Source organism: Dipodomys merriami, unplaced genomic scaffold (genome assembly GCF_024711535.1).
Source record: "Dipodomys merriami isolate MVZ:Mamm:240054 unplaced genomic scaffold, mDipMer1.0.p SCAF_742, whole genome shotgun sequence".
Lineage (NCBI taxonomy): Eukaryota > Metazoa > Chordata > Mammalia > Rodentia > Heteromyidae > Dipodomys > Dipodomys merriami.
The window spans coordinates 208,578-231,247 of record NW_027206338.1 but is presented as its reverse complement, the minus strand read 5'-3'; the positions used below and the strand labels follow the sequence as shown (position 1 = coordinate 231,247).

Here is a 22,670-nt window from a genome sequence, read left to right as displayed (position 1 = left end):
ACATGCACGCACATATACACACACAACATCAGATTTCTTCTTAAGTATTTTTTGTGTATGGTCTTAAGAAGAAATTTACATTACTAATTTGAATTTCTGACAGGACAATATCATCACTGTACATCTTGCTTCTATGTTCTCAGTTTTAAATTACTATCTTAGTATGTGCATTACATATGTACAGGAAAAATTAAGAGCCACACGGGTGACTCAGGTCTTTAATCCTACCTAATCAGAAAGACGAAATCTGATGACTGTGCTTTGAAACCAGACAAAAAAGTCCATTAGATTCTGGTTTGAAAGTAACCAGCAAAAGCTAGAAATGGAGCTGTAGTATAAGCAGTAAAATGCTAGCATTGAGAAAACTAAAACAAAAACATAACAAATTCTGGGACAGAGCCAAGCCTTGAGTTCAAGCTCCAGTATTGGCACCAAACTAATGAATGATGAATAAATGAATGAACTAAAAATAAATTAAGTGGTCACATGTGGAGAGACAGGTAAAATGTAACAACCGTGGTGATTAGAATATGTATTATTTTGTAATAAGTCAAATTATCATTTTTCCTAATCACTAATATTTTAATTGAACTTTTATGTACAATAAACCCTGAATTTGGCATTCATGTATATGTGTGTGTACATGTGCGCACATGTGTGTGTGTGTGTGTGTGTGTGTGTGTGTGTGTGCGGTTGCAATGTTGCTTGCCAATGTGGACAGAGTGAGGCTGAATAGAGCTATGTTGCAATATTGTTATTTATCACTCTTCTGTCCTGTCATTTCAGTGGAACCACCCTTCTGTACATTTTATTTGTCAAATAATAACATCATCATAATCAAAGCATTTACACCATTAAGTTAGATAAAAGAGATCACTTTCAACTCTTAGTATATGCTAGGAAAGAAGATACACATATAATTAGGTAGTAAGTTATTGCTGTAAGATGACTGTCAGTACAAAATATGTATTTCACCTCTTAAATGAGATATAATTTTAAGATATACTCATAATTTTGACCAACTTGACCAAATAGGTATTACTGTCTGGTTATTCCTGTGGAACTCAAGGTGGATAAACTCTTTCCGGATTTCTGCTGAAAATAACTTTCTTTGTAAGATTGTATCTATTCACACTAAGATAATAAACCCCTTATTTTTTAGGTTTGAATATCCCATCATATTGACTGAAAATCAGTATTGTGGATATGTTTATTAGATATACATTGCAAAAACAAACAAAAAGCATGTGTCACCTCCAGATTGTGGATGCATTTGAAGTTGTATTATACATACGAAGGTTTCTTCATTAATAGTATTTTTGTGGGAGTAACTATCACAACTTTAACAAATAAGGCTTTTTGAATATCCTTTCCAATGTAAATAATATCCCAGAGCGAGTCTTGCAATTTCGGAAAAACCTTTGAATATTTTAGTGTTATTTCAGTTCATTGACTATACAGCTAAAGACATTTCTGAAATAAACATTGTTAAAATCTGAAAATATAAGTGGGTATATAGGCTTTTTATGCATCATTTTATGAAAAGCCAGTTTCTATGAAAATAAAAGATATAGAATAAAAGAATGGAAGTGAATTGGGTGAGCTAATTATTAGTATAAATTTATTTTCTATTAGCAAAGTCCTTTGAATGTATATGATGAAGTTAAATTATGGCCTTCGTGACACTATGCTTCAGTTATTTTTAGAATCTTTGTAGTTATAAGAGTGAATTTGTAGTATAAATAAATGTCTTTGAAAATTATTAGGATTAATCTTGTGTTTTGTTTCCTACTTCCAAGAAAATGAGTTATTTTCAAGTGTTAACAGTTTACAATTGAATCTTTAGTATCGTGAGAAATTTTGAACAAATATAGTAGTATTGATATATTTTTTTCGGGGGTGGGGGAGTCTGGTAGTGGGGCCTGAACTCTGGGCCTGGGCGCTCTCCCTCAGCTCTTCAGTTCAAGGCTAGCGGTCTTCCACTTGAGCCACAGCACCACTTGCGGTTTTTTTTTCTTTTTGCTTATGTGGTGCTGAGGAATCGAACCCAGGGCTTCATGCATGCAAGGCAAGCGCTCTACCACTGAGCCACCTTCCCAGCCCTTAATGTCTTTTTAAACCAATTGTATTCACAAGTTGGAGAGGCTTTAATTCATGCTTAGGCCTTGTTGTCTATGATTTTTTATCCTCTCATTGTTAATATTAATAATAGGTCAGACTGCATTTTTGGGTACATGAAAGGTAAATTATTTATCTGGGGTCAAAGGTGATTTTTATATCAGTGTTGCTTTAACAGCATTTTAAAGTAGTACCTTTGTCTCAAAATGTAGGGTATAAAAAGCAATCAAAATACTTCTAATGGTAAACAACTTAGTTGAGCTACAATGTGGAAATGATTGGTCCATAAGACCTGCAGTCTGTTTCCATCAGGAATTGGGGAGTTCATTCTTTCAGTAAGACAGTGTTAAACAGAGTTAGGGTCCCCAGGCAGTGCAGTGTTGAGTGAAGGGATAGAATATCATTTCTGCTATTTTGACCTAGAAATCAAGAATGTTATACTTTAGCAGGTCCTTTCACCAGGGAGGTATGCATTGATTCTGAACTTTGAGTTTTCATATTACAGTTCCCTATTTTCTAACAAAGATAAACTGAAATATTATGAGTGTACACAATAATTCTGGGAATTTTTCCTAGAATATTAGTCATAAAATAGAATGAGGTTAATTGATACAGTCGGGGATGGACCTCAGGCTAACACTTACCATGTGTGCAATGTTGTACTAGTAATTACAACTCTGAAGACTTCAATATGATCATCTGAGAATTAAACATGTAAGTAGTTCCACTTTTTGGAATTATTCTGAGGATTAAATTAGATACCATCGGTAAAGTACTTTGAAAAATAATCAATTAGCATTTGGCACATTCTGCCTGTTATTTTATCATGTGGTGAATTCTAACATTTTACTGTGATTTTTATTGTGTCTCTTTCTGATGTGCAATGTGATGTATTGATATTGCATTGATCATTTTTCTGTCACTATGAGGAAAATACCTGCAAAGAAAATTTCTGAGGAGGAAACTATTATATTGACTCATGGTTTAAGAGAACACAGTTTAAGATTAGATGTCTCCATTGTTTTTAATTATATTTTTATTATCTTAACTAGTTTTACAAGGGAATTTCCATTCAATAAATCATGATTTACGTGTAATGGATCTTTATATAACTTTTCCCTACACATTTTTCTTTTTTATTTCTTTTTTATTTTATTTTATTTTATTGGTGAACATAGTGTACAGAGGAGTTACAATTACATGGGCAAGATAATGAGTACATTTCTTATCAAGAATTGCAGCCTCCTCTTTGTTTACCCTTCACATCCGTTCCCAGCCTCTGCCCGCCCCCTCATCCAATACTCCCCCCCACCAAAGTTGATTGAAATTAATAGCAATTATCCATTTTATTAAAGTAGAGATGGTTTTCCCAAACTGATTCTCACAATTCATCTTCCATTCAACAAGTAGTAACGTGTAACAATTCCCTTTGTTTTTCTCCTTATAAAATTTGTTTCCATTTTATTTTATAATGAAGGATGATTTCATAAATCTACTGTAGATGCAAAATATGTCAATATATTTCTAACTGTATGCATTGATCTATACATACACCTATATTACACAGGTTACAATGATAATTTATAACTTCTGTAACTATACAATTTACTGAATTATTAAAAACGTCGACAGCTCATGCCTGGAATCCTGGTTACACAGGAGGATAAGATCTGAAGATCATGGTTTGAAGCCATCGTGGGCAGGAAAGTCCATGAGCCTTTTATCTCCAAACAACCAACAGAAAATCAGAATTGGAACTGTGGCTCAAAGTATTAGAGTGGTAACCTTGAGAGAAAAAGCTCAAGGACATCACCCAGGCTCTTAGTTCAAGAACTACAATCTATCCAAAAAATCTAATTTACACCTCTATAAGTAGAGTATTTCCATCATCCAAATGTACATCCATGCTCATTTGCAAGGTAACTCTGTTTTGTCTCAAGTACCACTAAACATTACCACTAAAGTAGCATTGGAAAGTGGGTTCATTCTATCTCTCTAATGGATTTTTCTCCACTCAAATACTCAAGTACTACAATTGTTCTAATTATTTAAATCATAACTTTTTTACCCCTAATACTATAGTTTGATTGAGTGTTTTGTGCCCCTTAAATGGATGTTCTTACCACTTTTTCATGCCCCCAGCCCTCCCTAAGTTATCCTGATTATTTTTCATCTAGAAACTGGCTTCTTACTAGTGTATGAACTTGGTCTCAGGGCACTTGATGTTATTCTTCCTGGAATTTAGAATAACAGGTGCATGGCATTGTGTACAGAACTTTATGTTCAGTCTGGCCTTTAGCCACTATCCTCTAAACAGTGCACTCCCATGTAGTCACGAATTTCATAAGCTTGTCATAGCTGATTTTTTTTAAATCTTTCATTTCCTGCAGGTTTTTGAGTACTGAATTAATTTTTGTTTTCTTGGGTTGTTTTGTTTCATTTGAATCTATGTGTTGAGTTGTTCCTCACTTTTCCTTTTGTTTCTTTCCCTCAAGTTCTTACCTAAAGTGCTAAGAAACCAATTCTTCTTTTTCAAGATAGTCAGTGTGAACATTATTTATTCAAAAGCAATTTCAGTATCTATGAATGGTATACACATGCTAAGCGCAGACTTTGGCATACACAGAGAGATCATGAAATATATGAAGAAAATAAAACTACAGATGAATGCCAGGAGGAGAATAAGCTATTATTAATTGTTTGACAGAGGTTTCTCTTCTAGTGAAAGAAATATATTGCTTGATGCAGGATTTCAAAAAATCATATTGCTAGGAGGAACCTAAACAATCATCTAATACTATAGACTTGAGAGTGATGAATTGACTTCCTGAATAATTTACTTTTGGGACAAATAAAAGCAGGCTTCCAAAAAGAGAGTAGATTTTAGAGAAACATGATGAATTTTATGTAAATAGGTCCTTAGCTGATTTTGTTAATTTGTGAACTAATACAGGGAAATAAAGTACAGCAAGGTAAAAAAATAAATAAGTTCACATTGAAATATTAATTTGTGTTTGTATATGTGTGCATGCATGTACGAGTACGCACACGAACATGTGCATATGCTCATGCATGCATTCATCATTCTTGAGGCTTGACAGTCCCTGGGAACTATTCCTCAGCTTCTGTGCCCAAGGATAGTGGTCTACTACTTCAGCCACTGCTACAATTCTGCTGTGTTTTTTTTTTTTTTTGAGATAATCGCTTGTATTTTCATGATGGAACAGTGGTCTTCAGATCTCAGACTCCTGAGTAGCTAGCTAAGCTTATTCAGCCTCTGAGTAGCTAGTTAAAATTCTACCTATCCTCTGTGCTTCACTACTCTTTTATTCTTTTCGTGAGGTATTCACAAGCCTAAGTCATATATATGTCCACTTGCTTTAAAAATATTCTTACTGCTTGGCACCAGGGTATCACATGTGTACTCTTACCTACTTAGGAGCCTTGAGGACAGAACCCAGGCCAAAATTTAGTGGACTTATTTCTCAATCTATAGCTGGGTGAATTGGATCATTTCCACCATCCTGCACTATCTAGAAACTAAGATTGGAAGGACTGAGGATCCAGGCCAAGCAAGATAGCAAGCTAGAAATTTTGGTGTGCATCTCTGATGCCATTGATGATGGGAAGGCTAAAAGGACAGATCAGATGCATGTTTTTGTGGAAAGGGAACCACTATCCTAAAATTAACCACAGCTATGATGCCGGCCTGCAAGAACAATATACCCCAAGTTGAAATCCCAACATTTTCCATAACCAAAATAAGTATATACATTAACATCCAAAAACTTAATAAATATGTTCTTTGTTCTAATATCAGCTTTGTCTGATTATCATATGATATGACAGAATAATTTCTTCATTAAACTTATGATAATTTAAAAAGACCTAGAAAATTCTTTCTCGCTTATTAAGTGCAAATGAATGGCAAATTGCCTCATTTCTTACATATTTGACTACCACTATAAATTTGTCATATGATTATTATTAATAGTAATATATTCTGATTTATTACATTACTTTGTAACAGTTTTTAAACTTTTTGCTTTTCTGCTGAAGTTGAAGCATTTAAATAGTATCATCAAAGTATATTCCTTGGATATTTAGGGGAGTTTTTTACAATGTTTTTAACCAATAGCTTCTAAGAATTCTTAATTGGTATATTATTTGGTTTATTTTTAATTTCAAATTAATTTTATTGTAATGGTAATGTACACAGGGGTTACAGTTACATAAATGAGGTAATGAGTACATTTCTTCAGGAAGGAACATTGTTATATATTCCAACGATATTTTTGTACACTCAAAACAAGAACTATTGATGCTTTTGCTGTTGCCATTGATCAATGGGTACTTTTGCTTTTTTTGTTCAAGCATTTTTTATTATAAAATTGATTTACAGAGCGTTTACACTTAATTAAGTCAACTAAAGAGTATACTTCATTTTCTTTTCTTTTTTTGGGGGGGGGGTCAAGTTGTGGGGCCTGAAGTCTGGGCCTGAGCCCTGTCCCTCAGCTCTTCAGCTCAAGGATAGCGCTTGAGCCACTTGAGCCACAGCACCACTTCCGGCTTTTTTCTTTTTGCTTTTGTGGTGCTGAGGAATCGAACCTAGGGCCTCATGCTTGCAAGGCAAGTGATCTACAACTGAGCTACCTTCCCAGCCCCTACTTCATTTTATTTTCTAAATTTCAAATTTTGAGCTTAAATGTTTCCTTTTGTTTCTTTAGAGTAATTCTTTTTTCAAAGTTTAAATCAGTTAATTTAATTTTGCATGATTTTTACACATGTAAATTATTCAGACACATATATTTTGCTTTTATGATATTTAACATGTGGCTATTTAAAAATTAATTTCTTAATTTTATATGGTTAGTGAATCTAAATACATTTATTTTCTTATAGTATAAAAATATTTGTCCAGGTAACAAATACTTACAGTATTTTCAAGAAGCACATACTTTACTAAGAAAGGCTTCATTACTTGGTCACTTTTTGGAAGTACTTTTATTTGAATTAAAAAAAAAAAACTTTGAGCTCGGCATGGTGATTTGTGAAATCCATTTTCTAGCTATGGTGGGAAGTGTAAATAGAGTTTGTAATTCGGGAGAGACTGGGAAACTATGAGACCTTAGTATAAAACTATTCAGAGTGAAATTATTATGGATATAGCCATCCCTAGCGTTATATACAACACCTCGCTATCATATTCTAAATCTTGAGTTAAAACACCAGTAATATCAAACATTTGTTAAAATAAAAGGACACATGTTTCAAAATGTTTATTATTTAAAACTTATGGGCTGGGAAGGTGGCTCAGTGGTAGAGCGCTTGCCTTGCATGCATGAGGCCCTGGGTTCGATTCCCCAGCACCACATCACCAAAAAAAAAAAAAAAAAAAAGAAAAAAAAAACACAAAACTTATTTGCAAAAGTTCTCATGTCTTCTATTAATTTTCAATTTACTTAATCTATTAAAATCCAAGTATATTGTGACTATTTACTTTCTACTAAACTTTTAAATACTACGAGCAATATTATTATTTCATATATTAACATACTTTTACAGTTTGTGATAATTTCCTCCGTTTAATATGATAATATCAATATTGCAAATGTGTGTATGTGGTGTGTGTGTGTGTGTGTGTGTTTATGTGGTTTGTGTGTGTGTGTGTGTGCTTTGTGTGTACTTTGTAATGCTTGGGAGTTCACACCATTGCTTCACATATGCAAAGCCAATGGTTTACTACTGAGCTATACTGTCTAGTTATAATCCAAATAGTGTTTTAAACCATGACTTTCATTCCTAGTATGCTTTTTCAAAATTATATATGATAACATGTGATCCATATTCTATCCACGCTAGCAATTTTTATTGTAATTTAGAATATTTCCACTTCCAAACTCTTGTGTTTGTTATTGATAAAGTTTTACTTTGCTTCTTTCTCTCTTCATTCCTTTTCCCTTTAGAGTTTAACTATTCTCTCTCTTATTTCTTTGAAAATTATCATATTCCTATTAAAACATGCATATACAACGCTTTAATTTCTATTTTAATTTTTCCCATTTCCACTGATTTTAGTACAAGCTATTAGATGGATTAAAAAGAAACTTCTCTCAGGACACTTTATTTTTCTCCTTCTCTTCTCTGAAGTCTTTCTGGTTTTTGAAACACAATAGCAATCACATATAGCTCCTATGTGGCCCATCATTCTTTCTCCTCTCACTTTCCTCTGTTGTACAGCTCAATGTATCATTCAGCTTTGTTATGCTACACTGTTATCTAAATCTTAACTAATTCCTGAGTTAATTTTAGTTGTTTCAAGTAGTCTCTGAACACATTTTTCTACATATAATATCTGGGGTCTTGTGTTTTTTGAAGGTACAAAATATGAGTGACTATCAAACATCTAGATATCTCTGTGGAATATGGGTCCACCTGCTCAATAAACTCCTATGTAAATTCAAGTAATACAGGTCAGTCAGAACAATCTTGTAAAATGGTGTAGCTTCAGCCTTCATACTAGCTTTGAAAACCTATGAAGGTACAATTCACTTCCAAAGCACTAAAATGTATACAATAAAAGGAGATAATATATTGCAAGTGAATTACATGTGATCCTAAGCAGATTGCCAGTGTCTCACACCTGTAATCCTAGCTAATCAGGAGACTGAGATCTGAAGATTGCAGTTCAAATCCAGCATGAGTAGGAAAGTTTCTGAGGCACTTATCTCTAATTAACCACCAGAAAACTGGAAGTGGTGCTGTGGCTCAAGAGGTACAGCACAAGCTTTGAGCTGAAGAGTAGAGGGACAGTGCCCAGGCATGGAGTTCAAGCCCCACTACCATCAAAAGAAAAAGAAAAGAAAAAGAAAGAAAAAGAAATATGATCTTAGCCACCAGTTCATTGCTAGAATAATTTCTGCTCTCTCAACATGGCCTTTTTTTTCCCCATTTAAGTCCATGGTCTTATATATGACTTGCTTGGAACCAGAATTATTCTTCCATTCTAGTTTTTACAAATTTGCATGATTAGCTACCATGATTTAGAGCTAGTAGAAGAAAGAGAGTGGCCTCATCCTTCATGTTCCATTTAGGAGTAATGCTTTCTCTATGTCACTCCCATAGGTCTAAATACTGGCCTTGGCTTTATTGTTTCAAAGTTGTCTTATTTGCAGAGTCTTCTATAGTTTATTGAACCATTATACTTAAACACAGAACTTCTCTTTCTCCTATTCCTATTGTTTCTCTTTCTGTTAATTTATGTACACTTGGGCAATAATGCACAAAACAAACACTGACAAAAAAATATTTCTGAGAACCTACTTCCCACTTAAAATTGGTCTTAATTTACAGAGCATTTAGGAAATTTGAACTTAATGTACTCCAGGATAATTCATGTTTTTTTTTTAATTGTGAAAATGGTAGACAGAGGGATTAGAGTTTCATAAGTAAGTTAGTGAGTACATTATCTAACGAACATTGTTACCTCCTCTTTTGTTTTTCCCTGCCATCCCTTTTCTCCCCACCTCCCCAACTCTCCCCTTTCATCCCCAACTAGTAAAGTTCATTTTCAACATAGTGTCTTGTTCATCTCATTGTAACAATGGGTCATACTGTGTACTTCTTTCAGCATTTTATTTCCCTTCTCCTCCCCACATTAGAAATTTGTATATGCAAGTTGGAGCTCACCGACCTCAAATACATTGGAAACGGGTTATACCATGGAGGAAGAAAATAGAAGAGAAACAAAAAAATCACATAATACATGGTAGATCGGTAGTTGGGGTGGCTTTGCTAGGGCATGTTAGCTTGGTGAGGAGAGGAAGAAGTCTCGAGTCACACTCAAACAGATAATGAGAAATGAGACAACCAATGGCTGAAGAATTTCAAGAACAAAGGCAGGGACTTATAGGTAACCTCTAGGGGCAGTGAGGGCAGCAAGGCTGGGCATGTGGTTGTCATGCCTCTCTCGATGCCCTTGGAAGTGAGGGCCAGCTCTGCTGTGGGCTAAGCCTGGCTCTTGCCTTGAAGCAGGCACCAGGCAGGAATTGTCAGCACAGCTTCAGCCTGCCCCAAGGAGGTGGCCTGTTGTGGGTGCTGTAGCCTGGGCAGCTGCTAGGAGGCTATACTCAGCAGAGCAGAGGAAACATGGCTGGTAGGCTCCGCTCCAGCCCAGCCAAGCTCAGGGCCACTTGGGAAGTTCCAGCTCTGGATCAGGACCAGGAACTGCTCCTCAGACAATAGGGCCTCTGGGGACCTGTGCAGTGGCCGCCACGTGTGGGTTGTGAACCTCCTTAGAATGGCCAAGGAGTCTCAATGGAGAGGTGCATTTGCTTCTGTGCCTCTCCCATCTTCTGGATTCCTGCTCTCCTCCTGCCTCCTGCCATGTGCAACTACAGGAGTCAATTTGTCCAATCCACTGAGAGGCAATCCCGGAGATGTTCACAGGACTTTCCAGCTGCTTCACCATGCATGCAGGGCTCACAGGGTGCCATCCTCCAGGCCAAGTTTACCACCATTTCAGCTTGGCCGCCCCTGTCTAAGGACCACAAACTGCATTCTTACACATAAATCCAGGGTTACACAAGGCCATCCTGCAGTCTAAGGCATCCTTTCCTTCCTCCTGCTCAGGTGTGGAGCAGCTGTGGAGCCAACTGCAACATCATGATTGATTATCTGAAAAGAAGAGGAAAAAAGCTTCATTGTTCCAGATACAGCTGCCCCTGGGGTTCTCTGTGTACACTAGCCTTGTGCTTAGCTAAAGATCCCCAAGACCACCGTGGAGCCAGTTGTCACGTGACCACATTAGGGTCATTTATTGCAAGGTCGAGCCTGGACTCACAACTGTCACCATTGCAGTGGGTCAGAGTTGAGATCCCCGACCCTTCTGTTAACTGGGTGATCTTATAACAATCTTATTGGCTAGCGAGTGCAGGCTAAGCAATGAGCAATGATTTGTGGAGGAGAAGGGGAAAAAAAACAAATCATTTAAATAGGGATACAGGTGGACCCATTGCAACAATGAGATGTACAAATTCTTATGGAGAAAAACTAACTCTACAACTTTGGTGAGGGGAATGGGGGAGGAGGATTCGAAGGGGGAGCAGGGGGACAATGGGAAGGGATGGGAGGGGGAAACAAAGGAGGAGGCTACAATGCTTGATAAGAAATGTACTCCTTATCTTGCCCATGTATCTGTAGCTCCATTGTACAGTATTTTCACAATAAAAAGTAAAAAAAAATAAAAAAGTAAAAATAATCTGAAGCTTTAGGTATTTCCTGTCATCCGCTGAAGGCTATTGTTAGGGGAGTTATGGGCAGAACTTTATTGTGACATTTCACGGTTTTTCCAGGAACCTGAGTTCTAAATTTCAGTAAATGTCTACTTACAATGGGTACTTTCAGTAAAGGCCTTCACAATGGATAGTTTCGGAGTATTCGGTGTCTAAGTCCAGAATGCCTGTGCTTTGGCAAAGATCTCTCACTCGGTGTGTGTGTGTGTGTGTGTGTGTGTGTGTGTGTGTGTGTGTGTGTGTGTGTGTGTGTGTCTGTGTGTGTGTGTGTGTGTCTGTGTGTGTGTCTGTGTGTGTAGTGTGAGAGAGTCAGACACAGCTGAGGTTTGGGGTAAAATTCTCCTTCCCTTCAGCATTGAGTTTTGGTATCTATTGTTTGTCCCACCTCCCCAATTTTGAGTTCTAAAGTTGTCCTTCTAAATACTTTTATCCTTTGATCTTCTTGATATTCAGATTCCTAAGGTCTGCTTGTGAACTTCAACATTTGCTTCATGAAGGTGATGCCTTTCTTCCATCTTTTATGAAGCCATTTGATCTCTTTAAATGCAGTTTATGCTGTGTTAGTGGTTTTACTTAGCCCAGACTGTGGTGGCCCAGGCTCTGACTGTTAATTCTGAGATTAGTTTAGGCCAATATGAGATACTATACTTTCATTATATCAATGAAAGGAGTTCAGCATCTTTATTGAAACAATTTCCTGGCTGTAAATACAAACAAAAACATCCAGTGATATAAATGTACAATCTGTTGGTTTTAGTTAATTGTGCACCACTGTAATGAAAAAAAATCTTTTTACTAACTGAAATGAGTATTTGTAATGGGAAAAAATCAAATGTTATAAATCTTAAAAATTGATCAATTACCAAAGAAAAAGAAAGACACTAATCAGGAATGAAGTACAAATGTAAGTGTTTAATAAATAAATGAAATTTTTGAGATTCATATCCACATAGCAAATAAGAAGGAAAATAAAGAGGAAAGTCACTGAGATCCTATCTTACACACCAGAATAGCTACCACCACTCAAATAAATAAACTGCTGGAGAGGTAAATAAATCAGGAACTATATTTGGTTTTGTGGCATTGTAAACTAGTGTAACCCATAGGGATATCTTAATGGAAGTTTACACAATACCAAAAAGACAGATATTTTGATGACCTTTACTGCAATTGGATACATATTGAAGGAATATAAATCAACATGAACATACATGTTCATGGCAGCAATATTCTATAGCAACCAAGCTGTGTAATCAACCTAGATGCACCAGAAAGAGGGAATGAAGAAAATGTGCTATTCATAGCTATAAACATGTTCTGGTATATGAGAAGTGAATGTTTGTACTGTATCATTGCTAAATATTTTGAATATATACCTAATCATCCTACTTTCACTAAGTTTTGTGGCATTGTGTTTTTGCTTTAATGACGAACATCCATATTGATTTTCAGACCAATTGCAATAGGTTGAAGATTTCCTATAATATGTAGATATTAGATCAAAATTTAAATATATCAGTGAACACATAGAGGACCATCATATATAGTTTATAATTTGAAGCAATTTTAAGAAGGCAACAGTTGGGTGAAAAGACGATGTTAGAAGCTTAAAAAATACACAGACATGGAAAAATACCAAAAAAATGTGCAACTAATTACTGCTAATAGTAAAATATTTTTCTCAAGTATTAACAATGAAACTATTAAAATAATACTTAATAATATCAAATAAATATGCCCCTGAAGAAAATGTACCATAGATATATGTTTCCCCATAATTTGTTTTACTTTATAACAAATGGATTAGAAGATGCTAACACATTCAAGAGTCATTGATTGAATGCAGCAAAGGAAAGTAACAGAGAAGTAGAGAAAGTAACAGAGAAGTAGAGAGTAAGAACAACCTGGGGTATGGATAAAGATCCTCAGTAGAACTTTGTAAGGAAAGAATATGCTCTGTTTTCCTGATCAAAATAGAGCTAGGACAGCTAACTTTTGACAGAACACTTGTAATGTAGAGTAGTGGAGTTAGTAATTTAGATAGTAATTTATTACATTTATTCCCTAATCTATGATGTGATTCCCTAATGATGTGAGTTATCCTAGATTTTCTTTTTTTGGGGAGGGGCGTGTCCGGTCCTGGGGCCTGAACTCTGGCCTGGGCACTGTCCCTCATCTCTTCAGCTCAAAGCTAGCGCTCTACCACTTGAGCCACAGAGCCACTTCCCGGTTTTTCTTTTTGCTTATGTGGTGCTGAGGAATGGAACCCAGGGCCTCAGGCATGCAAGGCAAGCGCTCTACCACTGAGCAACCTTCCCAGCCCCCTGATTCTAGATTTTCTGAGCCCTTTTTTTCAGACAAAATCTCTAAATTCCTCACCCTGCCAATGGTTCTTCTGATTCTCTCATTTCTCCTTGTTTCTGAACTAAACTCCTGTCACAGTTTGGTTCATGAGAAAGAGCTGGAGAAATATGAGGATGGCTTGGAGTCTGAGCTAACATCCACTCCAGCTTGGAGGATCTGGTAAAGGACTTTCACCTGGGTCTCAGAATCAGATATTAATTGACCTCTTTGGAAATGGAGAAACTCACTCACTCAGGAAGAATCTGTCATTCCTTGATTTCTCTGAAGAGATTAGATACTAGGGCACAATTCAAAGAATGAGCTTTCCCATTGTCACAAGGAACATGTTGAAAACTAAAAGTGGCCTCAGGTCCCAATGGGCCAGTCAGAAGCCAAGAGATCACAATTTCCTCCTCATCAGGGACCTTCCGGTAGGAATAGAGTCTGAGCAAAGTCTGACATAAACTGAGACTGGGCCTAAGGTGGAAACAAAAGAATGACCCTCACTTTGATTACAAGGGATTTATGTAGTGAGACATGACAACTTCCTTCATATAAGAAAATTAAAGTTATCTCGCTGCCACTTTGCAGGAGGTCAGTTTCCCCAAAGGAGAAGTTGTTAAATGTTGTGACTGCCAGTTTGCTCTGTAGGCTGTTGTCTCTCTCACCCCTTCTCATGTCAGGAATGCATTGCTTCTTTCAGACATTCAACTACCTGTACTGACTCCTATGCAGGAATACTGTAGGCTGTTCTTTGGCTAACCTCTTGCATTTAAAGTAGATTAGGCCCAGGCTCTGCTCATGCCAAGAGGTAGATGCAAGAGGTGAGTATAAGCTCAGATTTGTACAGAACCACGATCATATTGAAAAAAAAATAAATTAAATAAATAGTTGAGTAATTTAGGGTTTATAGCCACAAAATTTAGGTAATTATTAGTAATACATCTAGAATCATGGATTAGGAAGAGAACTGTGAAGTAGGTTCAGGATACAATGGAAAAGACACACCATAGCCATAAGAGGAGATGAGAGTATGAAGGAACTATTGGCATAGGTCCATTTATTATCTTAGGAGTGACCTTGGATAGGAGGCTTTTAGAATAATATCTAAAAGAGAGGGACTTGCTGGGCACTGGTTGCTCACACCTGTAATCCTAGCTACCTGGGAGGCTGAGATCTGAGTATTATGATTCAAAGCAATCCCAGGCAGAAAAAGCCAGAAGTGGTGCTGTGGTTCAAGTGGTAGAGCACGAGCCTTGAGCTCAGGGACAATGCCTAGGGTTCAATTCTTCAGTGCCACATAAGCAAAAAAAAGCCAGAAGTGCTGTTATGGCTTGAGTGGTAGGGAACTAGCCTTGAATTGAAGAGGTCATCAGTGCTCAGGCCCAGAGTTCAGGCTCCTTGTCCGGCCTAAATAAAAACAAAAAAATAAAACAAAAAAAACTTCCAAACTTATCTTTTCTCATAATTGAAGAGAGGCTCATTTTACAGAAATTCTCCTTATCTAGCTCAAGGTCATCAAAACTTCAGTAGACTTTTCCTGTTGAGATGTAATGCACCTATCTTTACTGAACCTAATCATGGCTGGGAAAGTATGGACATAGATACGTTTGTTGTATTTTTCCTAATGAATATATAACATTCAGTTATTATATATAATATAGAATATATTATACATTGTATAAATATATTAAATAGATTATAACATGTATTACATATTAACAGACTTCCTCATTTTAGATGTAGGAACAGGCAACATATTGAAAGAAAAATGTTTGAATTTCTGAGTTATTTCTCTACCACAGGAAAATAGCAGGTTTCATTCTTATTACCCAAAGAGCAACATAGGAAAGCGTGGCCCATGGATGTGGTTCTCTGGATTTTGGAAATTGTGATCATATATATATATATATAAAATGAAAAATATTGAATATGTAAAACTATAACAACAGATAAATAAGTGAATACCCATGTGCACACACTCCCAGTCACTTTCATGTATAAGACTTTCTTTTCTATGCTCCTATTCACCTACACAGAGAGTACATGAGTTGCCCTTGAATTGTCCTGGAAGTTCTTTATTGGGATACTGTAACTTCACATCCTTTGTTCCCTAAGTAGTCAGATGCTATGTATTCAATAACAAAACTGTTACAAGCAAAAGTATCCACCCTGACACATAGAGGAACTTGGATTTCAGAAATGCCACAAATAAGTGGGAGGTACAGCAGTACTTTTCAAAATTGAATACACTACATATTTATTAGAAAGCTTGTAAGAAAAAAACTTCAGCGTAGGATGATACACTTGAAGAAAAGTACAGTTTAAATTACATATAGCCGGGGACTGCAATAGACACTAATTAAGAATTTAAAAAAATAAATTACATATGACATCAAATTACAAAGTTCCAGGGCATTTCCCTACTCTTGAAAACTAGAGTAATACATATTAAAAATAAATAAATGAAAAGACAAATATTTTATACCAAATTTCAAAACATACTATATGTTATACAAAAGAAATGCTATACGCATGCGTTTTACAGTCTAGTAAAATCATATGGCATGAAGAATCTTATTAACTGATTCATAAAATCAATACAATGCAGTTAAAACATCCGATATCTCAAGTGTTAACTTAGCAGAATACTTTCAATCTATGGTGTCTATTTTGCATATTATCCAGCCCTATCCATCCCACAATGGCAGAAGGCTTTTCCTGAGAAAGTCCAGAGACCCGTCTACTGTGAGTGCTCAATGTAAACCTGTTCCAATTCTCTTTTATTTGGGCATGTGTTAGACTGACTATCCGTTAACTTGCCAAAGGCACAATTTGGACAGGCTTCCAGTAGTGATATTTTAGCTCTCAGAAAAAAGGGAAATTGAAGACAGGGGGAAAATCTACCAGATCCCTGAAAGATTTCTATCATTGTGCTAAACCTGTAGCTTTCTACTGACAGTTGAACAAACTGCAGTAATTGCCACTCCAACCACATGTCCAAAAAGAGGCTTTCCATATATTGGCCTATTTTCACTTTGGTAAATCAAGACACACTATTGTGGCCCCGTTTACCTTAAACTATCAGCTATGGTTGGCCCAAAGGATAGTTGAACTTACGAATTTCTTAAATTTTAGGTCATCACACAATCACTTCATAACCCTTAAACATTAAAAATACCTACCCATATAAGTCTGCATTACATACTTATTACGGTTTTAATTCATTTTTCATGTGTTACATATTTATGTATCACGGGGCTTAGCTCTGTAATATTCCTTCTCATGTTTTTTACCACTGAGTACAGTAATTATTTCTGTATTTTTTCTCCATCTCTGTTTACTTTAATTCAAGTCCTTAATAGCATCCTGTCCATTGACAACTCCTAACTACTGATTTTAACAAACTCAAAATATCCCAAAGTGAACTTTGATCTCTATCTACAAACCAATCCCTCATTACTATCTGATTAAGTGATACCTCTTCCAGCTGTCTTCTCAAAATACCTTGGAGTCATTTCAGACTTACATACTTTTTCACACCTCATATTTAATCTATGACCAGGTTTCAACAAATTAACTAACTGTATATTTTAGGAAGCATATATATGTGTATATATACACACACACACACATACACACACACACACACACACACACACACACACACACACACACACACACACACACACACACACACACACACACACACATATATATATATATATATATATATATATATATATATATATATGGTATATGAGTGCTAGTACTATGACTAAAATTTGTGGCCTAGGTTCTTTTATTTTTTTTGGGGGGGGGGTCCGGTCGTGGGGCCTGAACTCTGGGCATGGGTGCTGTCCTTCAGCTCTTCAGCTCAAGGATAGTGCTCTACCACTTGAGCCACAGCACCACTTTCAACTTTTTTCTTTTTGCTTATGTGGTGCTGAGGAATTGAACCCAGGACCTCATGCATTTAAGGCAAGCGCTCTATCACTGAGCCACCTTCCCAGCCCCTTACTTTTCTTTTTGGTTCAGTCTTTATTTGGTATAAAGATCACCTACAATGTCATTACCCACACCCTTTTAATTTAAAAATATGTATATTCTGTAGCAATGTTATTCTCATTATAACCATAATTAGGAAGATAATGTGGGTTCATCTGCTCCATACATCTTGAAAGGTAATGAATGTGAAACTTACAGAATATCCTCAGATATGCCTGGTGGAAACCTGGATTTGAATTATGGTTCTACAGCTGATCCGTATTGTGTACTTGGGAAATTTGTTTGGCCTTGTTGCCTACTTCTGTTTTTAATAAAATACTTAATTCATTTCCTAACTGGAAGAACTATCATGAGCACTAAAATTACCCTAATGCAGGTGCAGTGCTTGGAATGGTGTCTTCACATTGTGTAGTAGGTCCCAAAGAAGTCAGCTTCCATCAACATTGTCAGAACATCCTTCCTGAAGGACTTAAGAAATATGTACCCAACTGATGTTAATATCTGTGAAAACTTATATTTACAAAAAAAGGTCTTGTCTTCATATGAAACAATTAAAGTAATGTTGGGGCTGTCCTGTGGCTTTTAGTCTGAAGGAGTTTTGCCTAAATTTTATTCTTACTCTATTAGTAGTAGCAGTAGCATTCTTTAGTGCTACCCTTCATTTTTCTAGTTCTGTGTTCCGTTTGGAATACTATTGTAACTTAGTTTATAATCTTTCTTATTAGAATAAATAAATTACAACTGCTGAAGTTTTAAATAAATAGACAATTTTAGGTGTGCATTACATTTTATGTGCTTAATACTTTCCTGAAATTATTCCTTTTAAATTATATATCCAAAACAAACAATTTTTTAAGATTTCTTATATGATTTATAGATTTATTTTATGATTCTTATATGATTTCTTAGAGATCCATAAATAAAACATCTCAGAACAGGAAAAAAGTAGGTAAGAAGTTATAAAAATACTGTTGTGGTGTCTTAATGGCTAAGTGTATAGAACATGTAACAAAACAGTTGGAAGATTCATTTGCTCTTTTTTCTATTCTCTCACCCTTCATTGTAGAAACTTTCTCACTATGAATTGCCAAGTGGTCTGGATATTTCAAGCCTCATCTCAGTGACAGAAGTGATGGGATTAGGGACATGTGCTCCTATGACTGGCTTTTAGGAAGTTCACAATAAAGCAATACCAGTACATATAAAGAAACTTTTGTGAGTGATGTGCATTGACTTCCTCAATTGCCAAAATTAAATTCATATGTCAAAACATCAAATTACTTACAGCACAGAGTAGAAGCTAAGTCAGTAAAATGTATAGGAAGATTTTCCACTGAGAAAATTGCATGGGGTGATCATCACTCTTCCATTGAAAATGTACAGCCCATCATTCTACTTTAAACTCTAGAATATTTCTGATCTGAAGACAATTATAACACACCAATGTGCTATGAGTGCTGAGCAGTTTATGTGTGTATTACTGTAATATATGTAAAATCTTTGGAGGTATGTAGTGGCCTGACCTTCAAACTTCATTTTGTGTTGTTAAGTTTCATGGAAAAATGTTCACAATTATGCAATTCACACTCATCTAAGACTGAATCGGGCAACTGAGATAAGACATTTGGGTCATCACTCCAGTGACAAGGTTTGTGACCTATGAAATAAATAACATTATTTCACAATGTATATGTGTTTCTGAAAATTTACGCAATACCAAATACCAAATGAACAAAAGGGACAATTGTCCATCTCTTATATATATCCGAAGTAAAGATACACCTGAATTATACTTTCTTGTTAGAGGATCACAGAATGACTGGTGATGTTTGGTTTCTTTCCAGGTGCTCCTATACATTTGTGAATCTTCTCTGAGGAAGTGTTTTCCATAGTTTGTTTTGAGGTGTCCCAAATATCAGTACTGTCACTAACCACAACCATGGAACAGCAAAGATGTTGGGATACCTGGCCAAAGAACTGAGAAATCACAGGAAGTGATAGGAAAGAAGACACCAGAGGACCCAAAGCCTCATTGCCAGCTTCTGGATTCCCAAATCCTGTTTAAAATGCTTTATATTCATTCTACTACAGGGGTGGGGTAATGAGTGGCTACAGGTATGTCCACAAACTGAGGCATCAATCTAGTTTGTGGTTACAACTATTAACTGAGGTATTGTTTGTATACATAGTGATAATTGAATCCCTTATTTTTAAGGAGCAGAAGGGAGCAATAATCATTACAACCATAGCACAGACATACATCTTGTTTCCAAAGTCTTAAACTTTTAGTGTCCAACAGCTCTAACTTAAATACTTTTGAGGTAATAAATCATACCCCTGTCTTCCCTTAACTGTTTGGCCTTTCCAGAGCACAGCTCTCAGCCTTTTGATTGTTGTTTGAGATGGCTTCCCAATATATCCCTTTCCAGGTATAACAGTTTGACTCTAGAATCCCTCACAAGTACTATTACAGATGGGTTATTTTGAAAGGGATATTTTTTCTAGGGTAGGTTCAATTTTTTAAATTGTATTTTATTTAAAGGTACTGCACAGAGTGTTTACAGTTACATGAGTAAGGTACTTTCCTTGATGAATATTGTTACCCACTCCATTGTTGTTCTCCTATCCTTTCCCACCCCCAACCATACCCCCCACCCCAAAGTTGTAAAGTTCATTGCTGGTATATTGTCTTGTGAATATCATTGTTGCAATGGGTCACTTCTTTCATCATTATGTTATTTCCCTTTCTTTCTCCAAATCAGATAATGTATATACAAGATGGAAGGTACCAGAATCAAGACAGAGATGTCCAGAGATAAATCAAAGACAAATGAAATAAAATAAGATCAATTTACACTTCTTTACTGACATCAAGGTTGATATCTGAAAAAAAAAAAGTAATTGTTGTTTCCATGTCTTGGAGTCCATTTCAATTAGCATCATTTTGTATGGTCAACTGTACATAGCTCTAGAGCCAGCAATCCCATTCATGGGCATTTGTCGAAATTATCTCTAGATAGCTAATGGATGAAAAATGGAATTGAAAATAGCAAAGGAAAACAAATCAAAATTCAGGTGTTATGATTTTACAATTCTAATATGAAAGAACTGAAGCTTTTGTTTAATGAAGAAGAAAGTTTAGCCTGTAATTTCAATGCAAGGCATCAGTTGTAATGAGTCTAAAGTCTTTTCCTTAAAGATATCCAAGAGTAATATACTCATCCTCTGAAGAGTAAACAAGTAATTATTTTAATTAGCTTTGCTTAATATTAATTTACGTGTAGAAAATAAGTTAAAATATCTTCTCTCAGGCTGGGAAGGTGGCTCAGTTGTAGTGTTTGCATGCAAGAGTCCCTGGGTTCAATTCTTCAGTACCACATAAGCAAAAAGAAAAAACCCGGAAGTGGCAGTGTGGCTCAAGTGGTAGAGCGCTAAACTGGAGCTGAAGAGCTGAAGGACAGCGTCCATGTCCATAGTTCAAGCCCCACGACCGGACTCCAAAAAATAGAACACTAAAACTACCAGCACAAATACGTTTTTGGCAGCATTATTACCATATCTAAGATATGGAACCAGTCCTGATGCCCCTCAGTAGATGAATGGATCAGGAAAATGTGGTATATATACACAATGGAATTTCATGCTTCTATGAGAAAGAATGACATAGCCCCTTTCTTAAGAAAATGGAAAGACTTGGAAAAAAATCAATATGTGAAGGAAGCCATACTCAAAGAAACATAGGCTCTATGGTTTCCCTAATTTTTATTAATTAATATATGCTTAGGATAGTCCTGGCAGATAGGTTCATTTTTTACACTCTTAATATTCGCTGTGTGTGTTTGTGTGTGTGTGTGTGTGTGTGTGTGTGTGTGTGTGTGTGTGTGTGTGTGTGTGTGCGTGTGCCTGTGTGCAGTAATGAAACTGACTCAGAGCCTCAAAATCTTGCTTGTTTTTTTTCACTCATGACTGACTGAATCTGTACTATTTTAACCAAGGTTTCACTATGTGTTTGATTGAACAATTGAACATAAATGTCTCGTGGATTGCTACCCCAGCCATCTGTGAACCATGGTCTTACAATCTCAGCCTCATGAGATGAGATACTGGCATCTAGCTCTATTGCCAAGTGTCATTTCTTCGTTTTGATTTGTTTTGTTTTTGTTGTCTTTGTGCATCAAAAATCAGGACTATTCACATAAAATTGTGTGTTGTTTAAAGATTACCTTAATAATGTAATCCTTTTACATCCCATTATGTGATTTGATTTTTTGAACTCTATTGTTGCAGTCAAGTCACTTATATATAATTTGAATCTTCTTGTCTTGGTTTTATAGTGTGTTAGGTGTTTAAAAACAGAATTTATCAAGGTTTACCTCTACACTACTGAAGCAGGACCTTTATTATTACTCAATGTCCTGTAAATCATAAGTTTATCACTACTTGAGGCACCATATGAGCACAAATAGTTTCCTATAATACCTACACATATTTTAGAGCTCAATGCCATGCAATGCACACTTCTGTCAAATATGCAAGGACATTATTTGTGATTCTCCATGGATTTTCACGGTTCTTTTCTCTATTCTCCAGTGTTAGGTCCTATGATGGTCATGTTGATTTTCTCCACTCTTATATTCATCATTGCATCTTGGGAACTACTGGTATGCATTACTGTACTTCTGTCTATTCTCCTTGTGCTTCGGCTTGTACCCCTCTGACCTCGAAGGGCTAAGAATTGGGGATATTTGCTTTACTCTTTATCTCAGACATCTATCTTTACTTTCTAGAAATACATTCATTGAATTCCTTCGTAAAGTCTAATGTCTTGAAAATTATTACTGCATTTTCATGGCTTTGTTATTTGGCATTAGGGAAGAACATAGATCAGTACTGTAATTTAGGTTAAAG

The 22,670-nt window shown here is 36.0% G+C and overlaps 1 long non-coding RNA gene across 1 annotated transcript in view; it reads left to right on the top strand.

Moving 5' to 3' along the window:
* Nucleotides 1-20,588, top strand: part of LOC138818363 (uncharacterized) — a 40,778-nt gene extending 20,190 nt beyond the window's left edge. The window contains exons 2-3 of the long non-coding RNA XR_011369081.1: nt 19,607-19,877; nt 20,525-20,588. This is a non-coding gene — a long non-coding RNA (uncharacterized lncRNA). The remainder of the gene's footprint in view (nt 1-19,606; nt 19,878-20,524) is intronic.
* Nucleotides 20,589-22,670: the final 2,082 nt, after the last annotated feature.